The following is a 22,828-nucleotide window of genomic DNA, read 5'->3' as shown; positions in this document are numbered from 1 at the left end:
GCTGAGGCAGGAGGATCGCTTGAGGTCAGGCGTTCGAGACCAGCCTGAGCAAGAGCGAGACCCTGTCTCTAATAAAAATAGAAAAATTAGCCAGGCGTCCTGGCATGCTTCTATTATCCCAGCTACTCAGGAGGATAGCTTGAGCCCAGAGTTTGAGGTTGCAGTGAGCTATGATGATGCCACTGTACTCTATCCAGGGTGATGGAGTGAGTCTCTGTCTCAAAAAAAAAAAAAAAAAGAGATTAAAAAATACGTAAGTGACTAACTCATCTATGGATGGGAAAGAACTTTCTGTTGATAAAACAATAGAAATAACTATAGGGAAAAATGCATAGATTTGACTTAAAAATTTAGATTCTTTGTCAAAAACTATAAACAAAAATAGAAGCAGAAGTACAAAGCAGGAAAACTATTCACAAGAGATATGACATTTATTGGAGAGCCTTTTATGTCAGGAATCAACAAACACCATTAACTTGCAAAGAAGCTTGTACAGGTATTTTTGATTGGAAGAAAGCATTTGAAACTCAGAATATGAAACTCTGAATTATGTCAACTCGGATGACAGAGAAACTATGGCACACTCTCACATGTTGGTCATGGCTTTTGTCATGTCTATATGGCCCAGTTGAGTGGCTGCCATAGTGCCTCAGTCTGAGTTTCCAGACTCAGAGAGCTGGTTGGGCGGTGGTAACAATGAGCACAGAACTAGAAAGGAGGTACTAGATTTGTCCTAAACTTCTATTTTGCCTCTTATTTTTCCTTCAGGTTCACAGGCAGGGAATAGGAAGCAAAATAAAATTATTTATTTATGTGCCCTTTACTGTGCTGGATGCTTCACATGCATTATCATCAGTTAATCTTCATTGCATTGTGATGTAATTAGCAATTGTATTTTACATATGTGGGGATGCAAGTGGCTAGACTTCCATTCCATAGACATTGTCTCTGCTAATGCTTTTCATTTTTGTTCCGTTTTTGTTTCATTCTGCCCAAGCACATGGTGATTGCTGAGATGTCTTTTATTTTAAAAAATGTGTCATTAATATGCATTTGGGGCAAAACTTTCTGCTTACCATTCATCGAAATTACATGATAGAAAAAAAATCCTCAAGACTTTGAAAGCTTTCTCTGAAGCATGGATGATAATCCAGAACAAAGTTACATAGGTCGATAGAGGAAAAAAAAAATGGAATCAAATCAGAGCATCTTACCCGTATTAATTTTGTTTCTGGTCCATGATATGCATAAAGAACCATCAGAAGATGAGCTTTGGAAAAGGTTTCTAATTATGGTTTGGATACAGATGTTGATGATGCACAGAATCTCTTTCTGCTTTATCAAGCCATGCAAGTTATTTCAGGAGCAACAGTCAACTGTTACAGTTATAGTCTGGTTTGATAATTTCACATATAAATTGTTTTTAGTTATAAAACATTTCAAACATACAAAGATGGAAAAACAACACAACAGGCAACTAAGCTTCCATCACCCAAATTAGATATTAACGTTTTGGCCTTACTTACTTAAAAATTTTCACATACCCATATGCATATAATCCAAAAAGTTAGATATACTAAAGCTCACCTCACATCCTTCCCCAAGGAAATCTCTTTCTTGAAGTTAGTGTGTATTATTCTGATGTATTTTGTACTTCTACAACATACGTATGTATAACAATATGCACTTCTTGTTTTAAAAATTTACACAAATGGTATCTTATTATTACATCCTTTGTAACTTTTTTCACTCAAATTATGTTAATCTAGGTTGACACATGTAGGTCTTATTCATTCATTTTCACTGATGTAGTGTTTTACTATGTGAATATACAACAGTTCATTTCTCCATTTCCCCTAACAATGGGCACTTAGGTGGTTTCCACTTTTTTCTACTAATAGAAACCATGCTCAAGTGAAGTCTTTTGTATACTTTGTGTCCATGTGTGGAGTTTCTCTTTGGTTGACACCTAGAAGTAGAAATGCTTGGTTATAAGGATATGTATATCTTCAGCTTGTCTTGGTTTTGACAAATTGTTTTCTGAAGTGATTTTACCAATTTATACACCCATCCCACTACTAGGCAGAAATGAGTTCCTGTTTTACCCATGTCCTGACCAACACTTGGTTTTATCGGATTTACTACTCTTTGCCCATCTGGTAGGTGTGAAATGGTACCTCATTGTGGTTTTAATTTGCACTTCCCTGATTACTAGTGAAATGAAGCATCATCTATTTTTTTGCTCATTCAGGTTTCTTCTTGGGTGAATGGCCCATTCGTATCTATACCTCTCCCCTCCTTTTTTCCCTCATGAGTTATCTTTTTTCTTTCTTTTTCTTTTAAAAAAATTATTGAAGTAGTTTTTTTTTTATTTCAAGGTATTATGAGGGTACAAACATTATGGTTACATTTTATGTCTTTGCCTCACCCAAGCGAGGGTTAGAGGTGTGCTCTTCCCCTCTACAATGCTCCCCGTGTCCTTTAGTTGCGGGTTTACCCCCCGCCCATCCCCTTAATCCCTGGAGGGTATTACTGCCATATTCTGGACATTAATCCTTTGATGTTTATATGGTTTGCAAGTAACTTCTACCAGTATGCACTTGTCTTTTACCTTGCTTATGGTTTCTTTTGCCAGACACCATGAGCAAAATAAAAAATTTTCTAATTAATAAATCTATATAAACACTTGCCCTTTTATATATATTCCTCAAGGACCAAGCCAAAGAATTTGCAGATGAAATTATTTTATAATTAGACAGCTTGGCATTTCACTTATAAATAGTAAGAGGAGTCCAAATGAGGAGTTCCCTCCAAGCATGAAAACAGAAACGTTTTCTGAGAGTTAAACTACAAAATCCAAATACCTGAGTATAGGTGTACAAAATAATTTTAAAGAGATACAAAGTCTCTTAGATCAGAAGATAACCTGATTAAATGTATTAACACATCCAAAGAAAGAACTGGCCATTCACTAGGGAGTGAGGGAAAATTAGAGGGGAAAAAAAAAGTGGGAAAATGTGGGTATTGCACATCCAACACAGGTCAGGGAAACAGTCTTGGCCAGTGGATGGTAGAGTATTATGTATGCTCCCATTGGTAAGGCCATGGCAAGAATTATGCTGAGGCTGAATCCAATAGGTTTTCTTAGCCCAATAACATTAAATATTATTAAATAACGAACTGAGAGGTGGCATAACAAACAGGTTCAAAGAGTGGATTATGCAGTCAGACTGCCTGAGTTCAGTTTCTGGTTCCACCACTTACTACGTCACCTTGGACAAACGCTACTTCCTCTACTGAGAAAACAGAAATAATAGTAGTATCTAACTCATAGGGTTATTATGAGGGCTAAATGAGTTAATAAATGTACCTGGCAAGTAGGAAAGATTCAATATGTGATATCCAAATACTCAAATCCCAAGGGAAAGGCAGGGAAAATATATAAAATGGAATTGCTAGGAGCTGAGGGTAAATATCAGAACTAGGGTGATTACAGTGGAAGTCAATCTGGATTAAATGAGGTGGAGGAAGTAACTAATAAAGGATAATTTAGCCTTAGCTTTCACTAATAATGGCAATGTCAGGACAGGAGAGTTAAAAGACCCATTCTAGTTTATGCTAGTCAGAACCATACTCTGAAACTTGAGCAAGCAAAATAAGAGCATGGGAGCACCTGGCACGGTGGCAGAAAAAGATACGTTAATACACATCTGATCCTTGGCTTTGGTCTGTGTAATCACAGGGGCCAAACTGGTCACCACATTGCACTGTGAAATGGGGACAAGATACCTTCACTACCTGGCTCAATAGCACGAACTCAGGTGGGAATGATAATCACTCTGATGTGTTATATTTTCAAATTTTGTCAAACAGCAAATTTCTGGACCAAAATTTCTTAATGCCTTCCATTAGTACTGCTGGCATAGCTATTATATGCCCTTTGTAGACAGTTCCTTTCTCCATTTCCTGCCTCATCCTGTGTGCCATTACTTATTGAGATGTTTCAGCATCCCCTAATCAGCTACCCCCCCCAGCTCCCCGCAACCAGTCTGCTTTTTCCTTTCCTGTAGTCAGCAGCACCTCTTTCTCTTCCTCAATTCAGTTTTGTCTCTTTGTTTCCCTACTTTCTCTTTTAACTGCCATTCTCACACTTTAGTGCCCTCTTGTTTTGTGTCCTCTGATCTGTCAGAAGCAGAAATGCTTCGTATCTGCCTGGCAACTGAGTTTGTACTCAAAAGAAAAACACTGTTTCCTCTATATGAAAAACAACTTTCAGCTGGCTGCAAAAGGGAACTGATAAGGTTTGCATGCATGTTCATATTCAGTTCCCCTTTGTGGCCAGTGAAACTTGAAAAACACAGGAACACACAGGCTCAGCTCTTGTGGGGACTAATTACAGGGTTCCAAATAGATATGGCAGGTTCACTGCACTTTGAGGAAAAAATATAAAAGTCTAATTAGAACATTAAAATTGCAAGCACATCACAAGAAATGTGGCAGATTAAAAATGGCCCCTAATTCTCTGCCATTCCTCTCATCCAGAGGTGGAGTCTACTTCCCCACCACCACTTGAATCTGGGAGAGGAGGCAGGTGGTCCAATAGTTTGACATTTATAATCCTGAAAATAACAAAACCTTGAGTACAACCAAGCATGGTGGGGAGAAAAAGCTACCCCACCATGCTAGATTAATCATCTTTCTACCTTCTTTCAAGCTCTAGTACTGAAAATGTCAAAGCAACATGACAGCTCCAAGACCAAAGTGGGACACAGTGGGCATCCCTTTACAAAGTAAAATTTGCTTTTCTTTTAGGAATATTGCCTGGGAAACAGTGGACTCTGAGGTATACATACTATATTAATCCCTAAGGAAAGAGCCAATTCACTGCACTTTGAGGAAAGCCTAATTAGAACATTAAAACTGCAAGCACTTCAGAAGAAATATGGCAGATTAAAAATGGCCACCAATTCTCCGCCATTCCTCCCATCCAGAGGTTGAGTCTACTTCCCCATCACTTGAATCCGGGCAGGTACTGAAACTTGCTTTCACCAATAACATGGGCTGGACATTGTATGACGCCTAGTTTTGCCCTCTTCGAACCTGAGATGATCATGTTGTAAATAAGTCCACGGGATGAAAGATCACATGGAGAGAGCTGTTCAGCCTGCCCAACTGTCCCAGGTGATGCTCCAAACATGTGAGTGAGGCCATCTCAGACTATCCAGCCTCACTTGAGTTGCTAGATAACAGCTGCATGGATGACACCCAGGTGAGACTGATAGAAGACTGATAGAAGAGTTCTGATAGAACTGAAGACTGATAGAAGAGTTCTGGCCCAGCTGAACCCAGAACAAATGGCAGCATTGACCGTGAATAAATAGTTGTTGTGTTAAGCCACTAAGTCTGGGGGTGGTTTGGTATGCAGCAAGAGATAATAAATGATGCACAAAAGATATAAATGAAGAGTATGTGTAACATTAATTTTTTTGAAAATGACAATGAATATTGTAATTTCATTAACAAAAAAGACAATGCCTTGAATTATTTTACTTGAAAGCTGTGTGTGTGTGTGTGTGTGTGTGTGTGTGTGTGTGAGAGAGAGATACGTACTTTCCAAACCATTGCAGGGTGGGAGTGGTGGTGGGGTTATTAAAGATTTAGTAACAAACCATGTGTTCTCAGAGATAAAAACAAGCACATGCTCCCCCTGAAGAAGAGAGCTGGATAATGAGGCAACCAGTTAGGCTGACTGTTAAGATGAAAGGATCTGCATAGTCATTAGGCTGACGGGATGAAGTGTCTACAGTGGAGGATAAAGGAAATTTCGCCTATACTTTCCTCATTAGGTGAAATACACTTTAAATTACACGAATTAATAGACCTAACATGTTGTTTTCATTACAAGCCTTTTAGTATTATTTGACTTTTAAAACTATGTCCATCAGTTGCTATGATTTTAAAAAGTGACCGAAAAACTAAAAGATACGGTAATAAAATCTTTCACATACTAAAGTGTCAGACTTTCTTTTCACTACTACGATAATTGTAGTTGTGAATTTTTTACAAAGGTAACTCTTGTGATAATCACTGTTAGGTTTGTTCCAAGTGGAAACTTCAAAAGTATGTATGGGATGGAATATGGTTAATGGAAAACCAAGGTTTGTGAATCAATAGCCGCAGGAGTCTGGAGAGTCCCAGAGGTTGTAAAATCTGACAGACAACTGCAGCTAGCATTCTTATCCCTGCTGATAAGGACAGAACTACCCTCCTCCCTTATCTCTACAGGATGACACTGATGCAGAGGTCCCAGAAATTGGTTTTAAAAAATTTTTTTTTTATATTTGGATTTATAAATGAGAATTTTAACAAATAGGCTTTAACATCTATATTTATATGGTGGTGTTTCTAATATAATCATGATTTTTGTTTAATTTCAGGATATTATGGGGGTACAAATATTTTGGTTACATGTTATGACTTTGCCACACCCGAGCCAGGATTAGAGGCTTGCCCTTACCCCATACAATGCTCACGGCATCCATTAGTTGTGAGTTTACCCACCCCACCCCCCAAACCCCAATGAATATTACTACCATGTGAGCATGTTAGTGTTGATCAGTTAGTGCCAATTTGATGGCAAGTACATGTGGTGCTTATTCTTCCATCCCATCCTCTGAAGTGAGGTATCACAAGAATGGAAGAATAAAAAAAAAAAAATTTTATTGCAGCAGCTGTTCTGGCCCAGGTACTCACTCGCCCCTGAGAAATCCTCTATAAAACCCAAGGCTTTACCCTCTCTCAGGGTGGATGCTCTTTGTCCTCCACCCATCTGCACCCAGATGCTCGAATAAACAGAATAAACGGCATTTTTGCTAGCCTGAGGCTTCCTGTGTATCTCTCTTGGCTCCAGACTCTCGGCTCCAGACCTAACAATCACTAGTACAAAACAACAACAACAAAAAAAACAATCACCAAAGGATATATCCTATTAAAGGCAGATGAATGCCACTGGGTTTTCATCTTAAGGAAAGAAATCCATGGTCTATACAATTACTTTTTTTCTATTATATTTAAAGTGGTTTTCAGATACTAAAATAAAGAAGTTTGTCGTTGCATTAGAGCTTTAAAAAAGCCTCAAACTTTTCTGTTGCTTTAAATTTCCAACTTGAAAATGGTGCAATGTAAGCAGCTCATGCTTCAGCCTCTAATAGCAAAACAGGTTTAACTAGGGCTGGTAATATATTGCCCTCTGCTGGCCAAAGCACCATCAAAGAAGAGAGCCTCTTAAGAGACTTTTTTCTGTGTTACAATTTAATCCAGGTTTCTTTCCAATTTTTTCTCCAGATATTTCTGGAGATATGGAACTCTAGAGAACTTATACTTCCCAGCTTCAGTACTTTATTTGTAGGTTTATTAAAACTATATATTTTAGCCTGGTTTTTGATGGAGAAAAGGGAGGAAGAGGCAACCTGAAAATATTAAAAATTATGCCACATATAGTGCTGAGAAATAATCTAAAACAACAAGACTTATTTACAGTGATGCCTTAAAATGACTCTTTCAAGTCTAATATATCTTCATCCATCAAAAGATTACCAAGCTGTAACTACCAACGAAACAGCTGATTTAGGCAAGAATCATCAAAGAATGTTAAAATCCATTAAGTGAAAGGATATCATAGAGTATATTAGTAGTGTCTCAAAATATGACTCTCAGATTACTTGCCAATTACAATAAGAAAAGAGTACTTTTACAATGGAGAGTTGGTAGGAGTTAATACCTTTCCAGATTGAAAGCTGGAAACAGGTATATAAGTAAGATATGTTTTTGGTCATTGGTGATACTTGGTCACCTTATCTAAGGCAATAAACCAGAATCTTATGAGTACTATCATATTATGAGAGTCCGTATAAAATAAGAGCTAAGACTATGGGCTGTGAAGTAAGACTACCTGGGTTCAAATCTAGGCCTTGCAATATACCAGTTATATTATTGTAGACAAGTTGTTTATCCTCTGTGGACCCGACCTACATCTATCATCTAGAAAGTGATAGTGATAATACTATCTATCTCAGAGATATTTTAAAAATTACATGAATATATATAAAAGCAGTTCAGTGGCTATCATTTATTACTACTATTATTATTTTATAGAGATAGGGTCTTGCTCTGTTGCCTTGGCTAGAGTGCAGTGGCGTCATCATAGCCCACTGCCTCAAACTCCTGAGCTCCAGCGATCCTCCTGCTTCAGCCTCCCGAGTAGCTGGGACTACAGGTGCAAGCCACTGCCCCTGGCTAATTTTTCTATTTTTAGTAGAGACTGGGTCTTGCTCTTGCTCAGGCTGGTCTCAAACTCCTGACCTCAAGCGATCCTCCTGCCTCGGCCTCCCAAAGTGCTAGGATTACAGGTGTGAGCCACCTTGTCTGGCTTCATTTATTATTAATATAAATTTTTAAAATGTGGTTCCCAGGACAACTTGTGGCTTCGATACTTGGGGCTCTTAATTAAGAGAAAATGAATACAGACACTAACAGGGTACAGGAGGGAAGACTTGAGATACCTAATTCTTCCTCCTCTTTCCTTGACATCTCTGTCTCTTTTTGCCCCTGAATAAGAACAGGAAGTGACCTGGAGCAGGGGACTTGACTTAGATTTTTTATCTAAAAATCCAAAAGGAATTCATAATAAAATGTCCAGGTCCTGGAAAAAAAGAGAGTGGTGAGAATTCTCGATAGTGATATATGATGCCTGTTTGTTAAAAAAAATTTTTTAGAGACAGAGAAACAAGGTCTCTCTCTCTTGCCCAGGCTGGAGTGCAGTGGTGTAATCACAGCTCAACACAGCCTTGAACTCCTGGGCTCAAGTGATCCTCCCACCTTAGCCTCTTGAGTAGCTGGGACTACAGGCACGCACTACCAGGCTCAGCTAATTTTTTTTTTAATATTCTGTAGAGATATGGTCTCCCTACGTTGCCCCGGCTGGTCTTGAGGTCCTGGCCTCAAGGGATCCTCCTGCCTCAGCCTTAGAAAGTGCTGGGACTATAGGTGTGTGCCACCGCATCCCACCTGTGATGCCTTTTTAATACACTATATTTCATTGCAATCCAAGTCGCTGTTTCCCAGGGTATAGGTGTGTGTGTGTGTGTATGTGTGTGTGTGTGTGTGTGTGTGTGTGTTGTAACTGTGGCGAAACAATGGACTAAATTATTTTTAGAATTCTATCATAAAATGCTTCATTTTCAGAAATCTTTATCTACCTTTGGCTTTTCAAAGAACCCACAGAAAAGAATGGTTGGTTCTGAAGCATGATATGAAACAAATTTGACTGATTGGAAGATGTTGAAATTCAAAATTTGACTGTCCTCAAATATATTTTTGCCTCATCTAATTCAAAGCTAAAGTTTCTCTCCCACGCTAAACCTGCTAATTTCCTGTCTGCTTTTCAACTGCCATCTCTGAGGTGATTCCAATTCTTATGACTGCCACTGAGGTTGCCGCAGTGGTTTTGTGTTGTACATTACTAAAAGACAATGTCTAGCCAGCACGTTCAAGCCCACATGAAAAGAAAAAGCCCATATGAAGAATAATGAAACTTATTATCAGGTCTGTGATATTGTGAAATATATATTGGTTCCTCTACCCTTTCCTGGCAGACAACTGCTAAAATTGGTAGAAACTCCAAAGTGATGTCTTTTTGTATGCTAATGAGATGACTGACGGGTTGAGCCCGTAGGTAGCCTCAGGACTGGGGCTGTTCACCAGCAAGACAAAGGCATGATTAGAGGGCCAGACTTTCAGTCCCTCTCCCTACCCTCCAGGGAGGGGAGAGGGGCTGAAAGTTGTGTTAATTACCTATGGCCAATGGCTTACATCCATCTTGGATCTGTAATGAAGTCTCCATAAAAACCCCAAAGGACAGCGTTTAGAGAGCTTCCAGATAGCTAGCTGCGCACCTGGAGGTCCCTTGGAGGGTGGTGTGCTCAGAGAGGGCATGTAAACTCCAAGCGTCTTCCCAGATGCCTTGCCTCATTCATCTTTTCATCTGGATCCACTGTCCTATCCTTTATAAGAAACCGGTAAAGGTGAGTAAGCGTTTCTGAGGGCTGCGGGCTGCTGTAGCAATTAATGGAACCCAAGGAGGGGGTTGTGGGATCCCTGATTTATAGCCAGTTGGTCAGAAGCACAAGTGAAACAACCTGGGGCTTGCGATTGGCATCTGAAGTGTCTGTGTGTGTGTGTTGGGGGGTGGGTAGCCTTGGGGACTGAGTCCTCAATCTTGTGGGGTTTGGCACTATCTCTAGGTAGTGCTGGATTACAACTGAATTAGAGGACACCCAGGGGGGGTCCCTGCAGAACTGATAGCTTGCTTGTTGGTGGGGAGAAATCGCCACACATTTGGTCAAAGAAGTCTTCTGTGTCTATTGTTGTTGAGTGAGAGAATACAAAAGTACTTTGAGTTTGTGTGAGAATTTTTTCTACTCTCATCAATTGGAGTCAGTGAAGTAAGGTTTGCTAGAAGGGCTCTGACTCATTGAAATATTAATAAGTGGTTTGGGAAGAGAAAGGAGGAAAGGGTTGGGGACGAGGAACCTCTGATTCCGGGGTGGCTACATGGTCACCCAGGGTATAGAGCTGCAGCTGTGCTGCAATCAGTTACCCAAGGTAAAAGTTACCAGTGGAATAATGAATAATGGAACTAGTGGAATTTAGGAGTTGGATCCAACTCCTGGGGAGCTGATTCACTGGACGCCTAAGGGAATGTAGACTAATAAGAAAATAGTGAAATATTCGATCTCTTGGTGGTTGTTAGCTGTAATAGCTAAAATGAAATTACAACAAAAGAGAGTGCCGGGTCAGACCTTGATGCTAAACCAAGTTCAGATTTCAGTCTGCCTGAGCTTCCAAGCTGACCCCCGAGGCAAAAATTATGCCTTGGAACAACAGAAAGTACCTTTAAGACCTGTGGTTACTGAGAAGGCAGTCCATAGGGGGGAAGCGCAAAACTGCTGAAACCAGAGGGTACAGTGGGAAGGAATTGTTTCCTTTTGCTGACCAGTATCAGCTTCCTGGGGCGCCTTACTAAAATGGATTGTGAGAGTAACTAATTTAGGAGCAGTATCTTTAGTTTTAAATGCTGCCGAGTAGAAGAGCATGTTTGGGTGGATACAGGACCCACAGCTCATTATGGAATAATCGCAGTTAGGTATATAGAATCCAGAACACTGGAGGTCATTCCTGAGGGAACGGCCAGCCTGGTGGTCTGGACAAAAGCCACTGTAAGTTCTGTTTACCCTGAGAAGGGGGGCTGTCCAACTACACCCATACATACCAAGTGGAGCACCCCAGATGAAGCAGCTGATGTGGTTCCTATGCAAGCCATGTGGGACTGGCTTTATGATGACCAGGACACTTACCCACTGAATATGCCCATTGCCCAGATCATGGTAAATGCTGTGGTTAAGGGGGCCCCTTCTGCATGGGCACCCATGTGACCTTACTGCTGCAAAACTGAGCTATGGCCAGAGAAGCCTTATCAAATTTGCTGTCTCAGCTTCCCCTCATGGGTCTTATAGATGCTAATAAAAACAGGAAGCTAATTAACAAGAAAATGGGGAAAGGCAGAGGGGAAGATCGAAGGACTCATCCCAGAAAGGTGGACATTTTTAGATGGTTATTAAGAAATAAGGTGAACGAAGAAAACTTTGATGGGGTGAAAAAGATAAAAAAGAAAGGGGAGAGTCACGGGACTTGTCACAGCAGGGTGGAAATCTTTAGATGGTTATTAAGAAATGGACTAAATAAAATGGAAATTGATGGGGTTAAAACATAGGTCTTAATACAACGCTACTGAAGGCTGGGTGGGCCAGAGGGAACTTCCACTGTTCCCCCAACATTAAGGAGTTTCAAACAGGCTGCTGTATTTATCCCAGTTTGGAGAAACTGAAAAAGTCAGAAGGCAGAGCTTACAATGAGAAAACTGACCAACAATTGCTTGGGGCAATGTGGAGGCAGGTTAATCAACAACACAAAGACTGACAAAAGGCCAAGGTCCCTAGGCTCAATGCCCTGCTGGGTACTCAGAGCCTTTTGTACTGGGCAGGGTAAAATGGTCAGTGGGTGGAGAAGAGAGACATTCCTGGTACTAGAACATAGAAATGTAAGGGTTGATAGGATTGTGAAAGTTGCAGTGTTTAAACAGGCTTTATGTAAAGAAGTTGTGTCTCCTTTACTAAATGTTTTATGGAACTGGATATTATGTTGGGTGGGGAACAGTTCCCCTATCTAGGATTGTCAAACCAAAACCTGTTGATAAAGTCCTCATGGAGGCTGCAGTTAGGAAAGTAAGAGTTGATGGAACTAAGGTAAATGTTTATAGGGCAGTTGGTACATTTGAACACCCTTTATGTGAAGTGGTTGCCTCTCTTTTATGTGATTGTATTGTGGGGATGGACGTTGTATCTGACTGGGCAATGTTTCTCATAGCTAGTACTGTAAAGGAGAAGGAATATAAATCTCCCCTAGTTATCAATATTATTTGGACATGCTAAATGGGGCTAAATGGGAACCGGTAAGATTGTGTAAGCTCACACTGTGTAGCAGAAGCTGGGGTGCTGGTCGGGACAAATTCTCCATTTGATAACCCTTTGTGGAGCGTTTACTGGGGCTTATGGCAAATCCTGTGAGCATCTCCCAGCAGGACTACTGGGATTTTGGAACTAGAGAATTTCCACTGGGGGGCATTTATTGCCTTGCTATGAGACATTAACTGAAGCTACCCCTATGACTGAGGGACATAAAATGATCCTGATACCTGAAATATCTGAGCCATCTAGAGAAACATGGGGAGGATGGCAGTGCCAAGAAGAGTTCCCTAATAAAATGGAAATGGTTTATACAGGTTCATGCTACCTACAGAGTGCAAGGAGGAGATTCACAAGTAGGGAGCCTCTGTTTCTCCTAGGACTGACTCTGGAACTGCGTGAGGAGCTGCTTGCTGGATTCTACTGTCACTTGGAGAGTATTCCATAAACAGCTCTGAACTGACCACCCAAGAATTGCTGGGTTTGTAGAGGATAGTTCCAAGGTGAATGGACAATATCCTATTTGGAAGGTTGCCACTCTTGATCAAGGAAGGTAAGAACAAATCAGCTTGGTGGGCTGGATTACATTCTGAAGAAATGAACAATAGTAAAAGTCCCTGTGTTTGGGTTTTTACTGATTCATGGGCAGAAGGGCAATGGAAACCTGCCCTTTCAAGGGGTGCCCCTATGGAGCATGGCCCTATGGAAATTTGAGGGGGTGATTAAAGTAGGAAATGTCGATGCCCATCAGAAGAGTCCCCTTCCAGGTTAGGAAGGTGACTGGAATCAAAAAGCAGAGATCCCTGTGTGCTCCCTTGAGGTGGCCACCTGGGTTCATGCAGTGTGTGGTTAAGGGGCTACTGCAGCAGCGCAGAGATGGGCTGAATCTAGACCCATTCCTCTTGCACCCTTCTCAGGCAGAAAATGTCAATAAGTGTGTTGTCTACAACAGAGACTGGTGATGGCTGTGGGGCAGAGTCCCTGGTGGGAAGGTCCAGAACATAGCTAGTAAGTGAGACTGATGCTGGTAGCCCTGGGTGGCTACAAAAAGGTCTTGACAGGAATAGACATTCACTTAGGACTGGGCTTTGCTTACCCTGTGAAATATGCAAATGCTCAGAGTGCTATAGAAAAACCAGAAGACACTGCATGGATTTGGATGGCCAACCATTTCTTCAGACCAAGGAGCACACTATATAGCCCATAATATTCAACAATGGGCAGAAAGATACTCTCCTCAGAGAAATAGTCTGATAGAGAAGTGGAATGGGCAATTAAAACATTGGTTGTCTAAAACAGGGGGGAGATAAAAGGATGAAGGGCTGGCTTACATGCCTTCATGAGTGTGTGTTCACAGGCAACATGGAGCTATGGGAGGGTCCCCACGGCATAGATTCCACTGCTTTCCACTGCTTTTCTAGGGTATCTGGGGACGAGGGGATGAGGAAGGATGTTGGTATGACTGTGCAGTTCTTGCCATGGGAGGAGTACACTGGTATAATGATTATGCTTTTTTCTTTCTTTCCCACATCACCTGAACTTTTTTTTTTCCTTTGCCCTACCTGATGCAGTGGTCCTAGGACCAGGGCTGCGAATGCAGCTTCTGGAAACAGGGATGATTCCTAAGGCCTGATGGGGGTGGGTTGTGCCTTCATCCCATCTGGCAAAATTGAGGCTAAGAGTGAATACAGCCATATTGCCTAGTGATAAAAATAGCTCAGTAGTTCTCCACCTGTGTAATCTTACCCAATCTGAATGGGAGTGGACCGAGAAGGAGCTACTTACTAGACTAGTATTGCTTCCTGCAATCTAGACCAGCATGATGGGCATTCTAATGTCCTTTCCAAATGTGGAAGAGTTTGGGTGTTTATACAGGGAAGGAGAAATAGTAGTTGATGGAAAGAAATGAATAAATGGGTTATGAACTGAGGGAAAGCCAATATTACAATAACATCTCGAAAGAGGCTCAGAGCAAGAGATGACATTGTCTCTTAGCTCAGTTATATCAGATGTTTGAAAGGGTGAAGTTCTATGTTTGCTGTGATCATTCCTGCTTTTGGAACCTGAAAAGACTGAATGGAAGCCTGCCAACCTGAGTGACCTTACCCTGGGAGATATTCATACAATATGATGGATTGGACTAATTATTAATGAGTGAATGGGATTCTAGTAATGTGGCAGTGTCTTTTGAGTTGTACATACTTTCGATGTAAGGGATCAGGTTTGAAGACTAAGTGTGGACTGTGAGTTTGTAAAATATATTTGGTCTTTGACCCTATTTCCTGGTATACAACTCCTAAAATCCTCACAAAATGCAAAGTGATGTCTTTTTGCATGGTAATGAGATGACTGATGGGTGAATCCCCTAGGTATTAAATAGCTTCAGGATGGGGCTGGTCACAGGCAAGACCTAGGCAGGATTAGAGGGTTGGGACTTTCACCCCCATCCTAAGGCATGGGGGCGGGGCAGAGGTGAGAGGGGCTGAAAGTTAAGTTAATCATCAATGGCTAATGGTTTAATCCATCATGGCTGCTTAATTAAGCCTCCATAAAATCCCCAAACGACAGGGCTGTGAGCTTCTGGATAGCTGCCAGGTGTGGATATTCCTAGAGGGTAGTGCCCCTGGGGAGGGCATGGAAGCTCTGCTCCCCTTCACCCATACCTGGTTCTATGCATCTTTTCATCTGTATCCTTTGTAATATTCTTTATAATAAACTGGGAAACGTAAGTGTTTCCCTGCGTTCTGTGAGCCACTCTAGCAAATTAATTGAACTAAAGGAGAGAACCGTGACATCCCCAATTTATAGCCAATTGGTCAGAAGCACAGGTGAAACAACCTGGGGCTTGCTATTGGCATCCGAAGGTGGGGGTGGGGGGGCAGCTCTCGACCTGTGGGATCTGAAGCTATCTCCAGGTAGATAGTGTCAGAATAGAACTGAATTAGAGGACATCTAGCAGGGGTCCACTACAGAATTGATAGCTTGCTTATTGGTGGGGAGAAATCCCCACACATTTGGTCAAAGAAGTCTTCTGTGTTGATTGTTGTTGAGTGAGAGAATAGAAAAGTACTTTGAGTTTGTGTGAGAGTTTTTTTCTACTCTCAATTGGTGTCAGTGAAGAAAGGTTTGCTAGAACGGCCCTGACTCATTGAAATACTAATAAGTGGTTTGGGAAGAGAAAGGAGGAAAGGGTTGGGGATGAGGAACCTTTGATTCCGGGGTGGCTACATGGTCACCCGTGGTATAGAGCTGCAGCTATGCTGCAATCAGTTACGCAAGGTAAAAGTTACAGTGGAATTTAGAGACGGATCCAACTCCTGGATGCATAAGGACATGCAAGCTGAAAGGAAAATTCACTGAGTTCATGTATGTGGGTTTCTACTCATTTATGTTTTGTCATTAGACCTTTCTTACAAGGCTAATAACTTTTCTGTGCTATTATAAATTTCCAAACTTTGGACTGTATCTTCTGTTTTGTAAAAGTCTTGAGAGAAATACTCAACATTGCTTGCTGAGAAAACAGCTATTCGGAGCAAGTAGAGGTTTTTCTTCACACCCTGCTTAAGGGTGGGATGTCCCTAATTAGAGCTGCTGGTAGCTGGTGCTGAGGGCTTGAGAGCTGTGTAACTGGAAACAGGGCTGTGGCCAGACACCACATCCTAAAGAGAGCAGGAGGCTCAGTGAGCCTTGAATAAACTACAGCTTTGAGTAACAGAGCTGCGCCTCACTCCTGCCAAAGGTAACCACTGGCTTGGGTATGCACTGAACTGGACAAGGCTTACTTATCCCCTTTGGGAGAAATAATTATCTTTTGAATGTAATGATCTAATGTGGCCTAACTTAGGCATGTCTTCTCTTCCTGCATACCAGTGCCCTGAGCTTCTGATTGGTTAGGGAGAGGACTTAAACGCCAATTGCAGCCAGTTTAGACACTAGCTCAGATAGCTTAAAATAACCTCCTTGATGAAGCACAAAGGTTCAGGGATGACTAAGATGTCCTGTGTCCTCTGGGTTGTGGCTCTGAGGGAAACTGATAAGGCATCCTAATTCTAATCCCAACAATCCACGTGAGTCAGGACAGTTCTCATGTACCCCTGGCTATATACCCCACCATGGACTGCCAAAACAAATGACCACATGCCTGCTCTTTGAACCATTCTCACTCAACCACTCCAAATGAATTCTGGGGCCAGACTGAAAAAAAAAAACCTGCACATGATACTCACACAAACCTATCTGAAAAGCAGGAAAAGTAGCACAAGACAGGACTTGAATTGTAGGACACTAACATCTCAAGGAGGTAGGTGGGAAGGGTCAGAGCAGAATGCTTACGAGATCAGTATTTGGCAGACGATGTAGGGAAGTAATTAGAACTATTAGGTGAGAGTATTTGGAGTTGGACCACGGAAGTGGAACTTTGAAGAGGATGGGAAAGATTAATGAAAACCAAAGAAAACTACTGGTGATGTGAAGGAAAAAAGTCCAAAGGGGCCACTTTAACGGAGAACTTGCAACATACTTTATTATTCTTGGAATTTCTCCCTGACAAGTAATATTTTTGTTAATCTAGTATTCCCCGACATTTAATCTATCAATTGCACTATTTCTAATTTCTTAGAAAAATAGAAGTAAAATTTTTCTTAGATTTCAATTGGGGAATCTCAAAATCATTGAAATCATAATCAAAGAATTTATCCTGATATTGCTGGAATCAAAGTTAGCTTAACAAAGTCCAGAGTTTTAAAAGATTAGTCAATTTCTGCTACCTCAGAGTCTAGAACAGGAAACTTTGAAGTCAAAAGTATTCAAAACTTGACCTTATTGTAAGTATTATCAGGTACCCTTGCTGACCTATAAGGACAACCAATAATTTCTGCTATCTAAGGCAGAGAATGAGGTTGTTTTTTTTTTTTTTGAGACAGAGTCTCACTCTGTTGCCCTGGCTAGAGTGAGTGCTGTGGCGTCAGCCTAGCTCACAGCAACCTCAAACTCCTGGGCTCAAGCAATCCTCCTGCCTCAGCCTCCCGAGTAGCTGGGACTACAGGCATGCGCCACCATGCCCAGCTAATTTTTTTTTTCTATATATTTTTAGTTGTCCGATTAATTTCTTTCTATTTTTAGTAGAGACGGGGTCTCGCTCTTGCTCAGGCTGGTCTCGAACTCCTGAGCTCAAACAATCCACCCGCCTCGGCCTCCCAGAGAGCTAGGATTACAGGCGTGAGCCACCGCGCCCGGCCAGAGAATGAGGTTGTTTTAAAGCTAACTTGCTAGTTGTATCACCTCAGGGAAGCTATTTAACCTCTTTGAGCCTCAATGTAAAGTGGGACTCCTACCACCCATCTCTAGGGTTCTTATATGTAAAATGTTCTGTCCAATTTATGGTGCAGAATTGTTGCTCACCAGGTTGTGTTCTCTTTCCTTCCAGTTGCTTTCACAAAGCCGTTTAGAACCACTTTGATTCACTGTTTCTTCCCTTTTCTAATTCATAGAGCAAGCTGAAGTCTGTACCACATGTATTAATCTAAATTCTTGGCTTGCTTGTGGAATCTCTCCTGAATTTCCAGAGATCCTAAATTAGCTTGTGGCTAACATAGCTTTACATGCCACTAGAAACATAGTAGAAACTCCAATAAATATTTGTTGAATGAATTCCACTATTTAATAAGAATAGAGAGCACTAAAAACCAAAATAGTGTAAGAACTGGCAAAACTTAACACCCGTCTCGGCATTCTTGCCCAGTAAATGATCAGTGGTTTGACAGTGGTTTTTAAGCAGTACTTCTGATTCTTCCTTTGGTTCAAGGGTTGATTGACATCTATGGCAGTCAGTTTCCAAGAGGACTCCCAGTGATCATCACCTCCTGATACTTACCCCTCCCACACTGACTCAAGGCTGGCTCTGTGTGACCAGAATGCTGTAGAAGTGACAATGTTGACTTCAGAGGCTTGATCAAAAAAAAAACCCAACAACAGCAACGACAACAAAAAAAACCATTGCAGCTATGGACTTGTTTTCTTGAATTACCTTGCTCTGAGGGGAACTAGTCACCATGCTGTGAGGACTGATGGCTGTGTGACCTTGACAACTTATGTGATTTTTCTGAGCTTCAGTTTTCCTCACCTTTAAAATGAGATATTTATTTCACAGGGTGTTGTGAAGATTAAGCAAGACTTACAGGCAAAGCACATAGCAGGATGTCTGGCACATAGTAAGCTCTCACGACATTTGGCTAATTTATGATGGTGGTGCTAGTAGAAGTTGCAGTAGTAGCAATTGATTGGACGTGAAATGTGAAAGAAAGAGAGGAATCAAGGATGATTACTAGGTTTTTGGCTTGACTGAAGGAGCAATGGTATCATTTACTGAGTTTGGGAACAACAGAGGAAGTCAAGGGTATTCTTTTTATGGATCAAAGGTGCTTATCCCCCGAATAGGTAATACTAAAACTATCTTTCAATCACTTAGAAATAGCATTCAATTTTCATTTTTTCTTCTCTAGATTACATCAAACTTTTTTTTTTGTTCTAAATAATTCCTTCCCAGAACATGAGAAATTATTGAAGGAAGAGTAGTAGGAATTCTAGAAGTCAAATTATTCTGTAATCAATGACCATGTAACCCTGGATGAGTCACTGTTCTTAATTAAATAGTGGCAAGCATTGCAAAGATGAACAGCAGCAGAAAGAAATCCAGACACTTCAGGTAGTTGTCATTTTTGAGAGAGAAATATTAGCAAACATAAGAGAGATTTTATGAAATCAACATGAAATAAGGTAAGCTTTGGGGCTTATGAGAAATGGCAAAGCACTTCTATTAATTTTAAATGAAGATTTACCGATAAGTAAAGTGCTCAGGCTTGATGAAATTAGATCTCTGTTTTCTTTTTCAGACTCCCACTGGAAGGGCAGTGGTTGATGCAAATCTGGCTCCAAAGCTTTACACTTAGCTTTCATTTAGTTCACAGACTGGTTGAACAATTCTATACATAAAATTGTTTTCACAATTCTTTTTTTGTTTGTTTTAGAGACAGTCTCACTCTGTCACCCAGGCTGGAGTGCAGTGGTGCCATCATAGCTCATTGTAACCTCGAACTCCTGGCTCAGCCTCCTGAGCAGCTGGGACTACAGGCACGCGCCACCATGTTCAGCTAATTATTTATTTATTTATTTATTTATTTATTTTTGTGGAGATGCGATCTCGCTATGTTTCCCAGGCTGGTCTCAAACTCCTGGCTTCAAGCAATCCTCCTGCCTCAGCCTTCCAAAGTGCTGGGATTTACAAGCATGAGCCACTGCACCCAGCCATTTCACAATTCTTTATATCATAATATAACTATTCATTTGATCTGAGGCATATTTGGTACTTCCCAGGAGGCTCCAAATCCATTATGAAATGTTCCCAACAATGTGTTACATTGAATCTGAATTGAGGCAGCACAGACAGGGCAATTAGAAGTAGCCTGGGTTAGTTCATTAGTAACCAAACTGGGACCCAAACCCCTGGGTGCAGTCTGTGCTTAAATGTGAGCTTCTCTGGGCTTCAGCTTCTTCAACCTTAAAATAAAGGGTCTCAACCCATATATGATCATGAAGTTCTATTCCAGTTCTATATTTGATTCTAATAAGTTGCTATAAGAAAACTTTCGAGTTTTGTTTCCCTCTATTTTTGATAAAGATGGATTGCAAATAAGCCATCCACAAATGATTTTGCAGACAAGTTTATACCAGTATCTTATTGGGTTATCACACAGTGAGTGGTTCCTTCTATCACTGTGTCATATAAAACTAACTAGCCATGGATGATTGAACCTGTGAACTTCAATCATGCCAACTAAGCTTACTGAAGTGTAACTAGTTCATGAAATAACCATAAGGAAGTACAATATGTATATTGTCCACCAACTTCCTCCCACAACAGAAAAAGAGAAATGAGGGGTTTTTTTTTGAGGAGGTAGTTGCTACATTTACCATAACTATTGAAATTCTTCAATACTCTGTTTAATTTCCCTTTTTCCCCACTGTAGTTGGTGTCATGCAAGAATTTATTCACATTGACTAAGGATACTAGAAGAGTGAAGATCGGAGAATCTTAACTCTGAAATTTGGCATCACTACCCTGAACAATATAACCTTAGTTGGCATAAACTACCTGTACAGGTAAGGGCGATTTTTTTTATTCATTTTTAGCTTAAAAATTAACTTTATAAAGACAGGACTAACTTATTTAAATTTTGAAAACTGATTATTAAGAAAGGCAGTCAGCATATTACGTAGGTAATTGTTAGTAACTGAAGTTAGAGTTGTAGAACTTTTCTCATTTGTCAAATTAGCAGAGACACAATGTATGCATGAGTGACTCAAGACAGGAATTCTGCTGGGGGAATGCAGACTTGGAGATATTTTCTGGAAACCAGTTCTGCATCTGTAACATGTAACTTTTATTTGATTTCTTAAGTTTAACAGTATTTTCCAAATTTTAGAAAATAATTATCTAGTAGTTTTATAATCAAAGTTTAGTTTTGAAGAAAAGGTACATAGTAGATACAAATTTGGGAAGATAAAGATGGTGAACGAGTTGTTGTTTGTTACCCTGAGGTTGCTATAGAGTCTCAACATTTGTCTGATAAAACTAGTCTCTGCAAAAGTCTTTTTACCTCCCTTTTATTAGGAAGCATTTGCTATGGATATTCATACAGAAGCACCATTACCTTTGCAGTTTTTAGTACATTATGCATTATCTATACAAGGCAGGGGCTAATTGGTTTTCTTTAATATCACTCCAATTCCTTATGTAAAACCAAAATCTACTTTGAGCAGATAAATTTTTCTTAAATAAACAGACTCATTTCATTCTCATTTTGACTGATTTTTAAATCAGTGAAGTTATAGACTAGGTTTTATATATTTATACCAGGGTCTACACTAACTGCAACCAGATTCCAATTCACTAGGCTGCACTAGATTCAGATACAAACTTACTGAAACATATGGACTGTTTTCCGAATAAGAATTGCAAAGAAATAAAGTAAGATGATAAAGACACTCGTAGATATTAATTAAGGGTCTCACTGTTTGAACCTAGAGACACTGCGTAGCCCTCAAGTTTTCAAGTCTTTGGGTGTGGATTCTTTGGTTTAAAAAATTATTTCAAAATTATAAATCCCCTATTTCTGTAATCCAAGATGCAGAAAATAAAACTGTGATTTTAAAGAAGGGTAGAAAGTAAAATAGCCCCGAGGGGCTGGGGGCATATAAGAATATCAGAGGGTAAAATTTTTATGTTTATTAAAAGAGAATGTGATTAAGAAGAAAAAAAGATTGAGAAACTCTGTTCTAGATTATAAAAGAGTGGAGAATGTGGTGTGCAGAAAGCTATGGTGAAGAACACAGAGAAATTTGGCACATTCTGAATAGAGCTCATGAATCTTATTTGACCAGAATCCAATAACTTTAGTTACTCTTACTTGAAAGAAATAAGGAAATAAAGAGAAAAATAAGAACAAAAAGGAATTTATATGTGACTCTTGTGCACTTAATATGTACTCTTTGAAGCAAGAAATATTTAAAAATAAGACATAAAAAAAGAAAACCACACCTGCATTTATGCTGTGATTAAAACATCATATCTTCAAAAAAAAAAAAAAATCCTCTGAAAAACCCAGATATCAAATTACACCTGAGGACACATGAGGGTGCTCTAACCAATAGGCATAGCAACTACATTCTGACATACAATTTTAAAGTAAACTTTTTCTTGAAGTATGACAGTTTAACATTAAATATTTGAAATGAGATATTTCAAATGCCCTTTGGTAATGACCCTGGGATTTTGGAGTCTATCCTTGGTTGCTACACTTTCCTTCTGTTCAAATCTGGACCTTGCCTGAGTTTTTGCTCATGTGTAATTGAGTTTACTTCTGAAATATGAAGAGACTATTCTAATAGTATTAGACTGTAGAGAAATATTTTAACCTAGCCATGAAAAGACACCATTTTGAAAACTATTTACATACAATTAACGTGCTAATCAAAAACCAGTCATCTCTCTATTAATGTGGCCACAAAATACTTTTGTAACACTTTCTTTTGGCTATCACTTATTGATTGCATGTGCCTTAAAAAATTTTAAATTACAGCGGGGCGTGGTAGCTCATGCCTCTAATCCTAGCACTCTGGGAGGCCGAGGCGTGCAGATCGTTTGAACTCAGGAGTTCAAGTTCAAGACCAGCCCGAGCAAGAGTGAGACC

General features: G+C 40.2%; 1 protein-coding gene across 1 annotated transcript in view; it reads right to left on the bottom strand.

Annotated features, from left to right (window-relative positions):
• The window catches only part of CASK (calcium/calmodulin-dependent serine protein kinase (MAGUK family)), a 437,172-nt gene that overhangs the window by 198,617 nt on the left and 215,727 nt on the right, over window positions 1-22,828 (bottom strand). The window lies entirely within an intron of this gene.

This window comes from Propithecus coquereli, unplaced genomic scaffold (genome assembly GCF_000956105.1).
Source record: "Propithecus coquereli isolate 6110/MARCELLA unplaced genomic scaffold, Pcoq_1.0 Scaffold188, whole genome shotgun sequence".
In the NCBI taxonomy this organism is placed as follows: domain Eukaryota; kingdom Metazoa; phylum Chordata; class Mammalia; order Primates; family Indriidae; genus Propithecus; species Propithecus coquereli.
Note: the sequence above shows the minus strand (reverse complement) of the source record. Positions and strands in the feature narration are given on the sequence as shown.